The following is a 14,550-nucleotide window of genomic DNA, read 5'->3' on the forward strand; positions in this document are numbered from 1 at the left end:
GGTGGTAAGAAGCTACCTACAAATAGTCGGTGATTACTAACAAAGCTACAATTTGTGGGTGTTGATTACAGCATGCATGCAACACCCCACTCGCCCAACACCGGGACAACTTCACACCAGCACCTAAACCTATGAATGAGGTCATTATATCATGCTACAGAATTTAGGCATATGGAAGTCCCCTCTGCAAAAGTAAAAATTCACCATACCTGACCCTGCAAACAAAATGGAAAAATTAGAACTGAAGAAGTTTTCATTTTTTTATGAACCACTGTGGAGTACAACTTCTGTGACTCAGGCAATTTATTTTTAACGAGCAGCTGTCTCTTTTGCTGTTGGTTCTCTAGCTTTGATGGTTAGATCCTTCGGTCTACCTTAATTTATTTTCACACTGACTTGAACATTGAATGCTGAGAAATAAGGCGATCTGAAGGTCCATATTTTGAATATTCTGCAAGACCAAGTCCCAGAACCAGACCCAGCCTTCCATTCTTCCGAGGTAACTAAACTTGGTACTCCAGACTGAGTAATAGTACCTCTTGGTATTTACAACTCTGAGTAATGGCAGACATGATGCATGAAGCGTTCAGCACATAGTGCCTATTTTTTAAATCGAAAACGATGCTGCCTGCATATCCCAAAGGACTTAGTATTATTGTACACTGGTGGTTTGAAATTAAATCAGTACACGAGTAATGTTAGGTTTTTTGATATCCCATTGTATTCTTAAAATTGTACCATGGGAATCTTGTTAAAAAATATTTAATTCCAATTTAGTATTTACATTTATTCAGATAAAAAGATTTTTTGTAGGTTTGTGTAACAGGCACTTCTACTGTCGTCTTTTTTTCTTTGCGTGCGTAAAATATTCTTCAGGTTTTCATCATCATATTTTAAACCCATTATAAATTTATACACTGTGGAACTCTCCTGGCAATTTCCACTATGTGTTCAATTTTCTATTTTAACTTTAAATTATCTGCAGCAGTAGCAGGCTCCTCCGACAAGTCTCAAAAGGCAGTCTATGACACATATAGCAGCGCTCACACGAATAATCGCTTTATTTTGTAATGTATACGCGCTTTATTTATAGCGCTGATGTCTGCCTCCCCTGGGTCTGCGAGGTCTTTGCAGATTGGTGTGCACATGCTGAGAAGATCCGCGCCAACCCGGAGAAGGAGCGTGCAGTGTAGGGGCTCCCTAGAGCTGGAGAATCAGAATTGCATTGGAGTCATTTCAGGAAAAAGGTCTGTCCAATCCAGAGTCCGTTAAAAACCGCTGTCATACCAATGATCTGCAGGTCGAATCCTAGCAACAAGGCGTGACTCCGCCTCCCTCTCGCCCCAGGGCAGAAAACTGAGGACCATTAAACTGGGCAATAGGAATAACTTTTATCTACTGCTGTTCAAATGACCAGGGATCATATGTACCATGATGTGCTGCGCTGGTTCTGCGGATGACCATGCGCTTGTGCTCATGCAGTCTGCGAAGTGGATTCATTTAACCCAATTTTCCACGATTCAGCACAGCACATCATGATATGGTCCCTGAAGTGAAGCCTTGTATAAAAAATAAATAAGTTATTATATTTAGCATCTTGTCGGGTCTTGTGGCAACTTTGAAGATAGTTGTGTTTCCTTTCTTCTTGTGTCTTTAGTGAGAAATGTCAATACATGTCAACATTCAGTTTTTTGGAAGGATGGTGATAATTTCTACCGAGGGCCCTTGTTGCTGTAGGGAGCTTTGTGTTAGATCCATATCAGATTAACTTTAGGCTATCTTTTATTTTGGGGAGGTTTACAGTAATTCTATTAATGTGGTTTGTTGCACAGTCAAGTAGAAGACATTATTCTGGTCAATTTCTCATAAAGGGGGTGAGTTGAGGCTGTGAATGTGCCTCAAGATGCATTCCTGTGCCCTCACTTGTTCTCCCTCTTTACTGCTTCTTTGGGTTATGTCATACCTTCTCTCAACTGTACTCATTTCACCATGACACGCAAATGTTCTCTTTCGCAACTTTTGCACACTAGTTTCAGTAACAAATTTCCAACTTTCTCATGACTGTCAGGCGCTGGATTACTCACTGTTCTGCCATACCAAACTCTCCAAAATAAGTTTCTGACATTCATGCTTTCTCTGTCCCTCGCACTGACTTGCATCCTCTCATATTTCCTTCTTACCACCATAGCACCCTCCCCAACTAGCAGAAAATTACTTTTATTCAGCTCCAGCGTGGGTCTGCTATCATTCCTCACTTCAACAGAAAGCTGCCAATTTCCAGACAGTCAGCATCAGAAAAATCCACCAATATCTTACATTGACGATGCAGGGACCCTAATCAGTGCAACCATTTTCAGAAAAACTGGATTATTGAAAAAGCATACCCTAATATACATTTGCTTTGTACAGCAAAATCAGGGACATAGATTCAGGGCGTGTTTAGGGAGTGACACTCCCCAAATAAATGCCTCATTGGCCTTAGAGTTGGGCTTGGGGGCCCTGATTCGGGTCTGCTACACCTTCGTTGGCTTGTCTCTTTGTCCCTATTTGACTAAAGTCTTTTAATTTGTGTTTTTTTTCAGGAACCTAGTCAGAGGCCCATCTAATACAAATCAATATTGAACCTGTTCCTCGTGGAAACAGAATCTCCATGCTTGGTCATCTCACCCCTTCACCCTTTGGCATATTGTTCTTTTGTTGTGAACTTTGCAGTTCACATCCTCCGAATCTCATTGACAAAGCTTCGCCCCTGAGCAAAATTATACATTTTCAGACATGGATACTGCTTAATCTCCCTTGAAGAGCTCAGACCGCATGCTGGGTGGTTATCAGCCAAGCACAGGGCACATTATATGGGTTTTACTCTCACTAAACCATTGATGCAACAATTCCTATCTCTGCCTGATCTCAGCGGACAGCCAATCAACCAGCGTTTTCTCACTGTGCAGACACCCCCATTTGTACCAGTGATAAACTCAACGCTTCTGAGACTGACCCAACCACTTAGTTGGGTGAATGTATCTCGAGTAGATATTTTGTGAATGCTGCCATGATTCATTGTATGTGAAAGTAGCCATAAATGGCTGTAGCTGTAATGTCTATTCCTATAATGGCCTCTTCACGTATGCTTATATAATCAATCCATCTCTATTGTTTTGCTTGCCTGTAATCAATCTTCTGGACTGATTTGATAACAACATGTACACCACTTCGATGTACTGGCGGACTAAGACAGCGAAGCTCTTGAACATGTTGCCTGTGGGTTTTGTATACATGTTGGACCTAATGTCCAACACTATGGAAACGATTATGAGTCGGGGAGAGTGTTATCTGCTTGAAGAATACCACCCCACCCAATTTGATGTTGATCAGTTCTGCATTTGCACCACATATTTCGCTTAAAAACTCTGCCTCCCATAAAGAGCCAGGAATCAGGACAAAATATGCGAGAAAGGGACCAAGCAATCCGTAACCAGGGACAGGTATACTCACGAGAAAGTGTAATTCCAGCCCTGGTGGTTTTGCACCCTGTAGCCTAGAATGAGGCCCCTTGTAAGCCGTAACCTGGAGAATCCTTGTTACTGTGAAATTATATTTCCAGTCAGGGATGGTCATTGTGGTCTGGCTTGGCAGCACAGCTGTCACCAGTCAATTATGTGAGCATTACTAGAAAGGGGCTTTGGCTCCGCCCACATGGTGGGAGCCAGGAGCACATGTTTTGATTGGGCAGACGTTGTATTTGTCTACAAAAGTGTTTGCCCTCCACACAGCTTTGATCTATTTGTTTATCCAGTATTCTGAGCTTGAGCTCTCGGGGACACACACATGACATTGTAATGCTATTAAAGTGTCTTAAATAACAAGATCATGTATGCTGTTTTTCTCGGGCAGCAGCACAGATGGGAGGAGGGCAGTCCTTAACCTACATGGATTTTTAGGTCTGGCTTGGCGTTGCGTCCGTCACCCGACCTTTTAACCTACACTAATATTATTCTACAGTTCTTTGCTTCCACAAAAATACATATTCATTCCAATGCTACTTACTTGTAATTCTTTACATTGCCATATAACATTCTTTTACAGCCAGACCTTTCTGCATTGCCAGTGCTTGTCTACCAGGTCTTCCTGGGAGGTGCAGTGTTGATCCTTTTCTGCTGAACCAACTGGAGTAAGGCACTAGATGAGAAAAATGTGTAAAAGAAAAGTCCAGAACTAGAAGCGTAGTGTCCTGCTGACATGAAGCCTCTTTGACCACTCTGTAAATGGAACCCTACAGTCAGACAGAGAAGACATCCTTTTGGTTTCAAATAATGAATGCAACACACACACATAATATGGCACTGAGATCTCAGCCCCTGCTTCCTTCCCTATTCAGACACCGTAGAAGTATTTGTATTTATAAATGCCACAGACAGAACCCATCGGTTGGCTTCCTGGGTTGTCACAATTCAAAGAACGATGAAAAAAGAAATTACCTTTTAATTACAGAAAGAAATCTCCATTATTTTACCAGCCGTCGTGACAGCAAATCCCTGTGGTGCTTTTGTGTCCTACATGACAGATGGGTTTGAAGCACAGTGTACCATGTCTTTATATGGGCGCTGCCTCTTGGCGTTTGCTAGAGGCACTGAAAACACCACATATTTCAAAGGTTGCCTGTGTGTTTATTTCTAATTTAGGAAACAAGTTGTTTGCAAGTGTAGCATTGGGGAGCCCTGAGCTAATATTTTCAGATGAGTATACAGCAAAAGGAGCGCCTGAGTGTGCAGCAAAAGGAGCGCCTGAGTGTACAGCAAAAGGAGCCCCTGGGTGTACAGCAAAAGGAGCGCCTGAGTATGCAGCAAAAGGAGCGCCTGAGTGTGCAGCAAAAGGAGCGCCTGAGTACACAGCAACAGGAGCGCCTGGGTATACAGCAAAAGGAGCGCCTGAGTGTGCAGCAAAAGGAGCGCCTGAGTGTACAGCAAAAGGAGCGCCTGAGTATGCAGCAAAAGGAGCGCCTGAGTGTACAGCAAAAGGAGCGCCTGAGTATGCAGCAAAAGGAGCGCCTGAGTATGCAGCAAAAGGAGCGCCTGAGTGTACAGCAAAAGGAGCACCTGAGTATGCAGCAAAAGGAGCGCCTGAGTGTACAGCAAAAGGAGCGCCTGAGTATACAGCAAAAGGAGCGCCTGAGTATGCAGCAAAAGGAGCGCCTGAGTGTACAGCAAAAGGAGCGCCTGAGTATGCAGCAAAAGGAGCGCCTGAGTTTACAGCAAAAGGAGCGCCTGAGTGTACAGCAAAAGGAGCGCCTGAGTATACAGCAAAATAAGCGCATGAGTATACAGCAAAATAAGCGCATGAGTGTACAACAAAAGGAGCGCCTGAGTAAACAGCAAAAGGAGCGCCCGAGTAAACAGCAAAAGGAGCGCCTGCGTATGCAGCAAAAAGAGCGCCTGCGTATGCAGCAAAAGGAGCGCCTGAGTATGCAGCAAAAGGAGCGCCTGAGTTTACAGCAAAAGGAGCGCCTGAGTGTACAGCAAAAGGAGCGCCTGAGTATACAGCAAAATAAGCGCATGAGTGTACAACAAAAGGAGCGCCTGAGTAAACAGCAAAAGGAGCGCCCGAGTAAACAGCAAAAGGAGCGCCTGTGTATGCAGCAAAAAGAGCGCCTGCGTATGCAGCAAAAGGAGCACCTGAGTATGCAGCAAAAGGAGCGCCTGAGTATGCAGCAAAAGGAGCGCCTGAGTATGCAGCAAAAGGAGCGCCCGAGTATACAGCAAAAGGAGCGCCCGAGTATACAGCAAAAGGAGCGCCTGAGTATACAGCAAAAGGAGCACCTGAGTATGCAGCAAAAGGAGCGCCTGAGTATGCAGCAAAAGGAGCGCCTGAGTATGCAGCAAAAGGAGCGCCTGAGTATGCAGCAAAAGGAGCGCCCGAGTATACAGCAAAAGGAGCGCCCGAGTATACAGCAAAAGGAGCGCCTGAGTATACAGCAAAAGGAGCGCCTGAGTATACAGCAAAAGGAGCGCCTGAGTATACAGCAAAAGGAGCGCCCGAGTGTACAGCAAAAGGAGCGCCCGAGTATACAGCAAAAGGAGCGCCTGAGTATACAGCAAAAGGAGCACCGGAGTATACAGCAAAAGGAGCGCCTGAGTATACAGCAAAAGGAGCGCCTGAGTGTACAACAAAAGGAGCACCGGAGTATACAGTTAAAGGAGCACCGGAGTATACCGCAAAAGGAGCACCGGAGTATACCGCAAAAGGAGCGCCGGAGTATACAGCAAAAGGAGCGCCTGAGTGTACAGCAAAAGGAGCGCCTGAGTGTACAGCAAAAGGAGCGCCTGAGTGTACAGCAAAAGGAGCGCCTTGGTATACAGCAAAAGGAGCCCCTGAGTATACGCAAATGGAGTGCCTGAGTATACAGCAAATGGAGCGCCTGAGTATACAGCAAAAGGAGCGCCTGAGTATGCAGCAAAAGGAGCGCCTGAGTATGCAGCAAAAGGAGCGCCTGAGTGTACAGCAAAAGGAGCGCCTCATTGTACAGCAAAAGGAGCCCCTGGGTGTACAGCAAAAGGAGCCCCTGGGTGTACAGCAAAAGGAGCGCCTGAGTACACAGCAACAGGAGCGCCTGAGTATACAGCAAAAGGAGCGCCTGAGTGTACAGAAAAAGGAGCGCCGGAGTATACAGCAAAAGGAGCGCCTGAGTGTACAGCAAAAGGAGCCCCTGAGTATACAGCAAAAGGAGCGCCTGAGTATACAGCAAAAGGAGCGCCTGAGTATACAGCAAAAGGAGCGCCTGAGTATACAGCAAATGGAGCGCCTGAGTATACAGCAAAAGGAGTGCCTGAGTGTACAACAAAAGGAGCACCGGAGTATACAGTTAAAGGAGCACCGGAGTATACAGCAAAAGGAACGCCGGAGTATACAGCAAAAGGAGCACCTGACTGTACAGCAAAAGGAGCGCCTGAGTATACAGCAAAAGGAGCGCCTGAGTATACAGCAAAAGGAGCGCCTGAGTATACAGCAAAAGGAGCGCCTGAGTATACAGCAAAAGGAGCGCCTGAGTATACAGCAAAAGGAGCACCTGGGTATACAGCAAAAGGAGCACCTGGGTGTACAGCAAAAGGAGCCCCTAAGTATACAGCAAAAGGAGCGCCTGAGTATACAGCAAAAGGGGCGCCTGAGTATACAGCAAAAGGGGCGCCTGAGTATACAGCAAAAGGGGCGCCTGAGTATACAACAAAAGAAGCGCCGGAGTATACAGCAAAAGGAGCGCCTGAGTGTACAGCAAAAGGAGCGCCTGAGTATACAGCAAAAGGAGCGCCTGAGTATACAGCAAAAGGAGCGCCTGGGTATACAGCAAAAGGAGCACCTGGGTGTACAGCAAAAGGAGCACCTGGGTGTACAGCAAAAGGAGCACCTGGGTGTACAGTAAAAGGAGCCCCTAAGTATACAGCAAAAGGAGCGCCTGAGTATACAGCAAAAGGGGCGCCTGAGTATACAGCAAAAGGGGCGCCTGAGTATACAGCAAAAGGAGCGCCTGAGTATACAACAAAAGGAGCGCCTGAGTATACAACAAAAGGAGCGCCTGAGTATACAACAAAAGGAGCACCTGAGTATACAGCAAAAGGAGTGCCTGAGTATACAGCAAATGGAGTGCCTGAGTATACAGCAAATGGAGTGCCTGAGTATACAGCAAAAGGAGCGCCTGAGTATGCAGCAAAAGGAGCGCCTGAGTATGCAGCAAAAGGAGCGCCTGAGTGTACAGCAAAAGGAGCGCCTCATTGTACAGCAAAAGGAGCCCCTGGGTGTACAGCAAAAGGAGCGCCGGAGTATACAGCAAAAGGAGCGCCTGAGTGTACAGCAAAAGGAGCCCCTGAGTATACAGCAAAAGGAGCCCCTGAGTATACAGCAAAAGGAGCGCCTGAGTATACAGCAAAAGGAGCGCCTGAGTATACAGCAAATGGAGCGCCTGAGTATACAGCAAAAGGAGTGCCTGAGTGTACAACAAAAGGAGCACCGGAGTATACAGTTAAAGGAGCACCGGAGTATACAGCAAAAGGAACGCCGGAGTATACAGCAAAAGGAGCACCTGAGTGTACAGCAAAAGGAGTGCCTGAGTATTCAGCAAAAGGAGCGCCTGAGTATTCAGCAAAAGGAGCGCCTGAGTATACAGCAAAAGGAGCGCCTGAGTATACAGCAAAAGGAGCGCCTGAGTATACAGCAAAAGGAGCACCTGGGTATACAGCAAAAGGAGGCCTAAGTATACAGCAAAAGGAGCACCTGGGTGTACAGCAAAAGGAGCCCCTAAGTATACAGCAAAAGGAGCGCCTGAGTATACAGCAAAAGGGGCGCCTGAGTATACAGCAAAAGGGGCGCCTGAGTATACAGCAAAAGGAGCACCTGAGTATACAACAAAAGAAGCGCCGGAGTATACAGCAAAAGGAGCGCCTGAGTGTACAGCAAAAGGAGCGCCTGAGTATACAGCAAAAGGAGCGCCTGAGTATACAGCAAAAGGAGCGCCTGAGTATACAGCAAAAGGAGCGCCTGGGTATACAGCAAAAGGAGGACTGAGTATACAGCAAAAGGAGCACCTGGGTGTACAGCAAAAGGAGCACCTGGGTGTACAGCAAAAGGAGCACCTGGGTGTACAGTAAAAGGTAAACCAAGGTGTATAGCAAAATGCTACCTGCTAGTACGGCAAAAAGTGCCCCTGGATGTAAAGCAAAATGCTTCTGGGTATATAAAAAGGCAAACCTAGGTGTACAACAAAAGGCACACCTAGGTGTGCAGCAAAAGGCGCCCCTGGTTGCACAGCAAAAGGCACTCCTCAGTGGACCGCTAAAGGTGCACCTCGTGGACTGGAAAAGGCAAACTTGGGAGTTCAACAAAAGGCACACCTAGGTGTGCAGCAAAAAGACGCACCGGGTGTACAACAAAAGGTTAACCCGGGTGTACAGCAAAAGGCATTCATGGGTGCCCCTTGGGTGTACACAAAAGGCTCACCTGGGTGTACAGCAAAATACCCACCTGAGTGTACAGCAAAATGCAACCCTGGGAGTACAGCAAAAGGCACACCAGGGTGTACAGCCAAACGCCACCTGGGGATACAGCAAAAGGTGTCCCTGGATGTAAAGCAAAGCACTTCTGGGTATGTAGCAAAAGGCACCCCTAGGTATGCAGCAAAAGGCACCCCTAGGTGTGCAGCAAAGGGCACCCTTGGGAGTATAGCATAAGGCACACCTAAGTGTACAGCAAATGGCACACCTACCTGTACAGCAAAAAGGTCCCCCTGGCTGCCCAGCAAAAGGCACTCTTCAGTGGACCGCTAAAGGTGCACCTCGTAGACCGGAAAAGGCACCCGCGGTGTACAGCGACAGGCACACCTAGCTGTGCAGCAAAAGGCACCTCTGGGAGTACAGCAAAAGCCACACCTAAGTGTACTGCAGATGGCACCCCTAGGTGTACAGCAAAAGGTGCCTCTAGTTGCCCAGCAAAAGGCAGTCCTCAGTGGATCGCTATAGGTGAAACTCGTGGACAGGAAAAGGTAACCCCAGGTGTACAGAGACAGGCACACTTAGATGTACAGCAAAAGGCACCCCTAGGTGTACAGCAGAAGGTTCCCCTGAGTGCATGAGTGCACAGCAAGAGGTACTCCTCAGTGGAACGCTAAAGGTGCACCTCGTGGACAGGAAAATGCACCCTTGGGTGTACAGCGACAGGCCCACCTAGGTGTACTGCCAAAGTCATTCCTGGGTGTACTGCAAAAGTCACCCTGGATGCACAGTAAAAAGCGCCCTTGGGTGTACAGCAAAAGGTGTTCAAGGGTGTACTGCAAAAGGCACCCCTGGGGTACAGCAAAAGGCGTTCAAGAGTGTACTGCAAAAGATGCCCCTGGGGGCACAGCAAAAGGTGCACCTGGGTGCACGCTTTTTCTTATGGTTGTCCAGGTTTGGTGTAAACATTTGAATTACTGCTACCCTACACATGTTCATGGCTCACACCGAAGACTAGTTCCTGAAACTTATGGTTTAGCAGAAAAATATGACAAAAATTAGTCTTTCGAAAAATGTCCTTTCCTCTGAGATTCTGAACATGAATTGATGCAAAGGTGATGGACAGATAAACATTGGAGCAAAAGATTCAGCAACTACCCTCAACACCTGCATTTGTTTCAATCTGTATTTTGGGCTTGTAGGACAATGTAGTTCCTGTGTTTAGGCAAAACAATGTAAAGTATTAAGAGTAGGACTTGATTTAAGAATGACCTTTGACTGCATGGGTATTCAACATTCAATACTGCATATGGGTTATTAAATTAAAGAACCGAGAAGATGGTCCCAAATCCACTGAAGTGCACGGAATGTGGCAAGATATGGTAGAATAGGACTTTTGAAGGTGTAAAGGGCAGCAGTTGTTATTGGCTCTATCAAGTTCACTCTCCAAATGATCCACCCTAAAGTTTAAACACAATCCATATTTGTGGTGATCTTTTTCTTCACTCTTCTGGCTTTTTTGGTGGTGGATTCTCTGTCACTATTCGTTGTGCTCTCTATAGTCATCCTATACAGAGTTAATATTTCTTATTTGCCAGCTATATAAGTGTGTTTGATATTTTATTGCATTCTAAATAAATTATCAATATGCTGTATCCGGAATGCCAGATAAGATTTTTCAGTTGGAGCAGGGCCGGACTGGCTGTAGGGCGCATCAGGCATTTCACCAGGAAGCTGTAAGGGTGCTGGTTTTGCAGTGGTGGGGGCCTCTTTTGTTACTTGGGGGCGCTTTTGGAGCGGTGTTGCAATATCAGAACCCAGTTACAAAAGCAGCAGTGCTTCACATCTGCACAACATCCTCCCCCCGGGGGCTGGTCAACACAACTGCCAGGGCTGCTTTGGGTTCACAGTCGGGTCCTGTGTAGGTGTATTTACTCCCTGGGCTTGAACCGTCTTGTACTCTGATCCCTACATATGTTTAAAAACATTGCTTCCACTTCATCTTTCCTCCAGGGCACAGGGGGCTATGTTTATCCAGAGTTTTATATAGTGCGAACTTCACCCGAAGGTATCAGGCAGGTATCAGAGCGCTTTACATGAGCACCAGTTGCGTTGCACAAGGACACATTCATTTTTGTTAGGCACGGGGAGATTAAGTGATTTGCCCAGAATCGCAGGATGTTGAGCGTCGTTGGCAAGACTCTGACCCGGTTCCCCAGATATGAGGTCAACTACCCTAGCCGTTGGACCACACTCGCCCAACAAGATTTAACAAAGGTTGAAGTGGGCAGGATCTATTGGGGACAACTCACCCGCCCAAGCGTTTTTCATCTTACCAAAACAGTACCCATAATCTTTGTTAAAAACTACAATGGTTCCTATATATGTTTAAGGCCTTGCATGGCACCAATTTAATGTATGGTCCAGTTGTGTTCAGGGAAAGGTTTGACAAGTGGTTAGATAAAGGGCTTGCTCTGTGTTTCAGCACAATATCCTTCCTCAGTCCTGTCCTCTGGTTCAGCTGGGCCTAGAGTTGTGTTTATTAAAATAAACATTGGCGCTGTAGGCAATGTGCATCCAATATGTGTTTTCACTGAGAGGCGCACATCTGGGTATCCTGAACTTTTACAGCTGGAAGGACATATTGTCACATTCTGGGTCTAATTATCTTTAGTAGGAAAATTTGATAAAAGCTTTACATAATCTGTTAGGGCACGGATTGCCAATGGGTGCACTTTACGTTTAAACCTCCTTTGTCACAGATTTGATGCACTAATGATGGTGAAGGACAGTTGGGAATTATGGGGATATATATTTCCTTGCAGCCACAATTGTATGCTAGTCAGTACCTGGCTCAATGTACTAGACACAAATGTCTACGGTTTTTGCTTCTATCACTAGCAGAAATTCGCGTGAAGAAGGAAGGGGAGTTTTCAGTGACTACCTTTGGGATGCCAGATGTATGTTTATCTTTCTTAATGCTATGTTTTATACCTCACATTTACATAAACATGTTTGTAAAGAATGATCCTACTGATTTTAACCTATCACACCTTGAAGTTAGAAATAGAAAGAACATAACTTCAGTGGTAATTATAAAATCTAGGCATAACGCTATGAGTATAGACCTAAAGTTGACATCAACTTGCCCTCATGAGAGGGAGGTTTTTATTCCAACGGTCCTTAAGTTATTCAGCTCCCCCATTATATTTCCTGAACTCTTATTTTCTCAAGTTTCCTGGTGTAACTTGCTTTGCCAAAGCTGTCTCTCCATGTTCACTCTCTAGTTCATTAAGTAGAACATACCACTTTAAACCATTGACATGGGCCCTGAATGTGTTATCGAGGCAGCTAAACATTCCACACCAAAATAAATCCCCTAATGCGACCTCTTTCGATGTTGGTAGGAATGCCTATAGTTGAGAAATTATTTTTTTCAAGTTGAATAGCTTTAAGTCAAAAATACAGCAGTGTGCCACTTACAGAAATTGCATTATACAAGCAAGAAGTATAAGTATTAAACCATGCAAAAGTGAGCTATCCTTTGGAGGAACTATCAACATTCCCGATGATATACCTAAAAAAATGTTGAGTTACCTAAAAAATTCGACGCTACATGATGTTCCATCCGCAAACATACGTAGTTAAGAGAGTTTGTCCTTTTGTCACTTCTCTCTTATTTGGAAGAACCTCAAACTCTTTTTCTACTTTGCAGCCAGTGTGTAGGTCATAATGTAGAGATCTAGGTGCCGTACTACACGCCTTAATTATGGATGTGGAAAGATAGTAAGAAGAATTTATCCCAACTCTTCGTTGTGACTAGAGTATCGGTAAGCGATCCATTTAGTTATTGCTGTTAAAGTGTTTAGTCCTTGGTCCAGCAGTCACATAAATACAGTACACATGAGTAAATATCAAGCAATTCCTTACCAGCTAATGTTTTTCTAACTTTTTCAAGTCAAGGAATCCACTATATATTTACTCTTCATCAGTCTCTAAAACGCGTCCACAGATTATATTTGTTTTTAAATGAGATAATTTGCCTTTACTGTGTTTACCATTTCTCAAAGATTCCCTTAGTTTATTAAGTTTCTAATAATATTGACTTAACTGGTGGAAATCTCATTGAAACCATCCAACGTTCTGTCGCTCTGACTTGAAATGGATGCGTTGGCCTCTGGAGGAAAAACTGTCCATCACCTTGTGGTGGTGTTTACTTAAAGAAAGATGGAGATGCCTCTGAAAACTGTGAGGCTAGTTCTAGTCGGACAAACAGTCTGTGAAACCGAATGCAAGCAAAGAGTGGGCGGCAAAATGTACAAGCATTGGCAAAGCCATTGGAACGGAACTTGGGAAGCTGGAGCCATAGTTAAATTTATTTTTCTTCACTGCAAGTATGTGCCACAAAAAAAAAATCAAAAAAAAATTGATGCTTCCAAAAGGAGTAGGCCATAAGCGTGCAAGTACAGATTTACATAAAAAATATAACCATCACATATCATTATGACAGTATGGGTGCTTATAATTTCAACAGTATGAGTGCTACCAAAATGTTTACTTAGAAGAGGCCTAGAACCCCTTTGTAGTTTTAATGCACATCACATGAAAATAAGGTTCTTATTGGTACAAAGAATAGGTGCAATTTTCTCCTATGTATAGTAATCTGAACACATATTTTAAACACACAAGAATGACTAATGGCCTTATTACGACTGCGGCAGGCCATGGGACTGCTGTAGTCGTGGTGGCGGTCTGACCACGCCACACTGCAGGGCCGCTCGCAGTATTATAGGTGTGGCAGTCGGATCGCCACTGAACCGCTGCTGCTGCCACAGATCAAGGATCCTGCGGCAGTCTGGCAGTGGTTCGAGGCCAAAATATGCTGGTGGTGCAGCAGCTTCACCGCTAGCATATTTTGAATTGCCTCTCCACTGCCCTTTTCATAGTGGTTGTACGTCCATGAAAAAGGTGGGGTGAGGCAACAAAGGGGACCTCTTGCGTCTGTGCATTCAGGGGAGCATATTTTGTGCCCCCCCCCTGTACTTTTTCCCCCCTACTTCCTTTACGGGTAGGAATTCATGGCATGGTGCATTCCTTCTCGTGCAGGAACGTGCACTAGCGGTCCAGCTGCTGTGCGGTTTAAGGCTCACAATGAGCCTTTAAACAGCACCACTGTGGGACCGCCACGCCGCCCGACCACCAGACCACAGAATTGCTTGTAATCTGGCAGGCAGGCGCCAGCGACTCTTGGTGGTGCGGGGGCACGACGGTGGCATGCCACCTGCTCCTGCACAGCCATAAATCATAATCAGGCCTTAAAAACATAAAAAAGGATAACGAAAGAAAGAAAAATATTATCCCACCAGGTCTGGCACTGAAGTGCTCTTCATTTTAGGCGACTGTGGACATGTGAACAGGCAAAATGATGTCACACGCTATGCAACAGACCTAATGGCTGAAGTTGGCTGACCCATTGCTGCATGCTCTATGCTTCCTTGAGCAGAAGTAAACTGTCAACAACAGTTTAACAGATAATGGATTAGGCAGCAGACCCAACACCCCTCTACTTGTGTATATA

General features: G+C 45.4%; 1 protein-coding gene across 1 annotated transcript in view; it reads left to right on the plus strand.

The window, feature by feature from the left end:
* PPM1L (protein phosphatase, Mg2+/Mn2+ dependent 1L) overlaps positions 1-14,550 on the plus strand; it is a 505,802-nt gene that overhangs the window by 199,511 nt on the left and 291,741 nt on the right. The gene's annotated exons all lie outside the window — the stretch shown is intronic.

The sequence above is a fragment of the Lissotriton vulgaris genome, chromosome 11 (genome assembly GCF_964263255.1).
Source record: "Lissotriton vulgaris chromosome 11, aLisVul1.2, whole genome shotgun sequence".
In the NCBI taxonomy this organism is placed as follows: Eukaryota; Metazoa; Chordata; class Amphibia; order Caudata; family Salamandridae; genus Lissotriton; species Lissotriton vulgaris.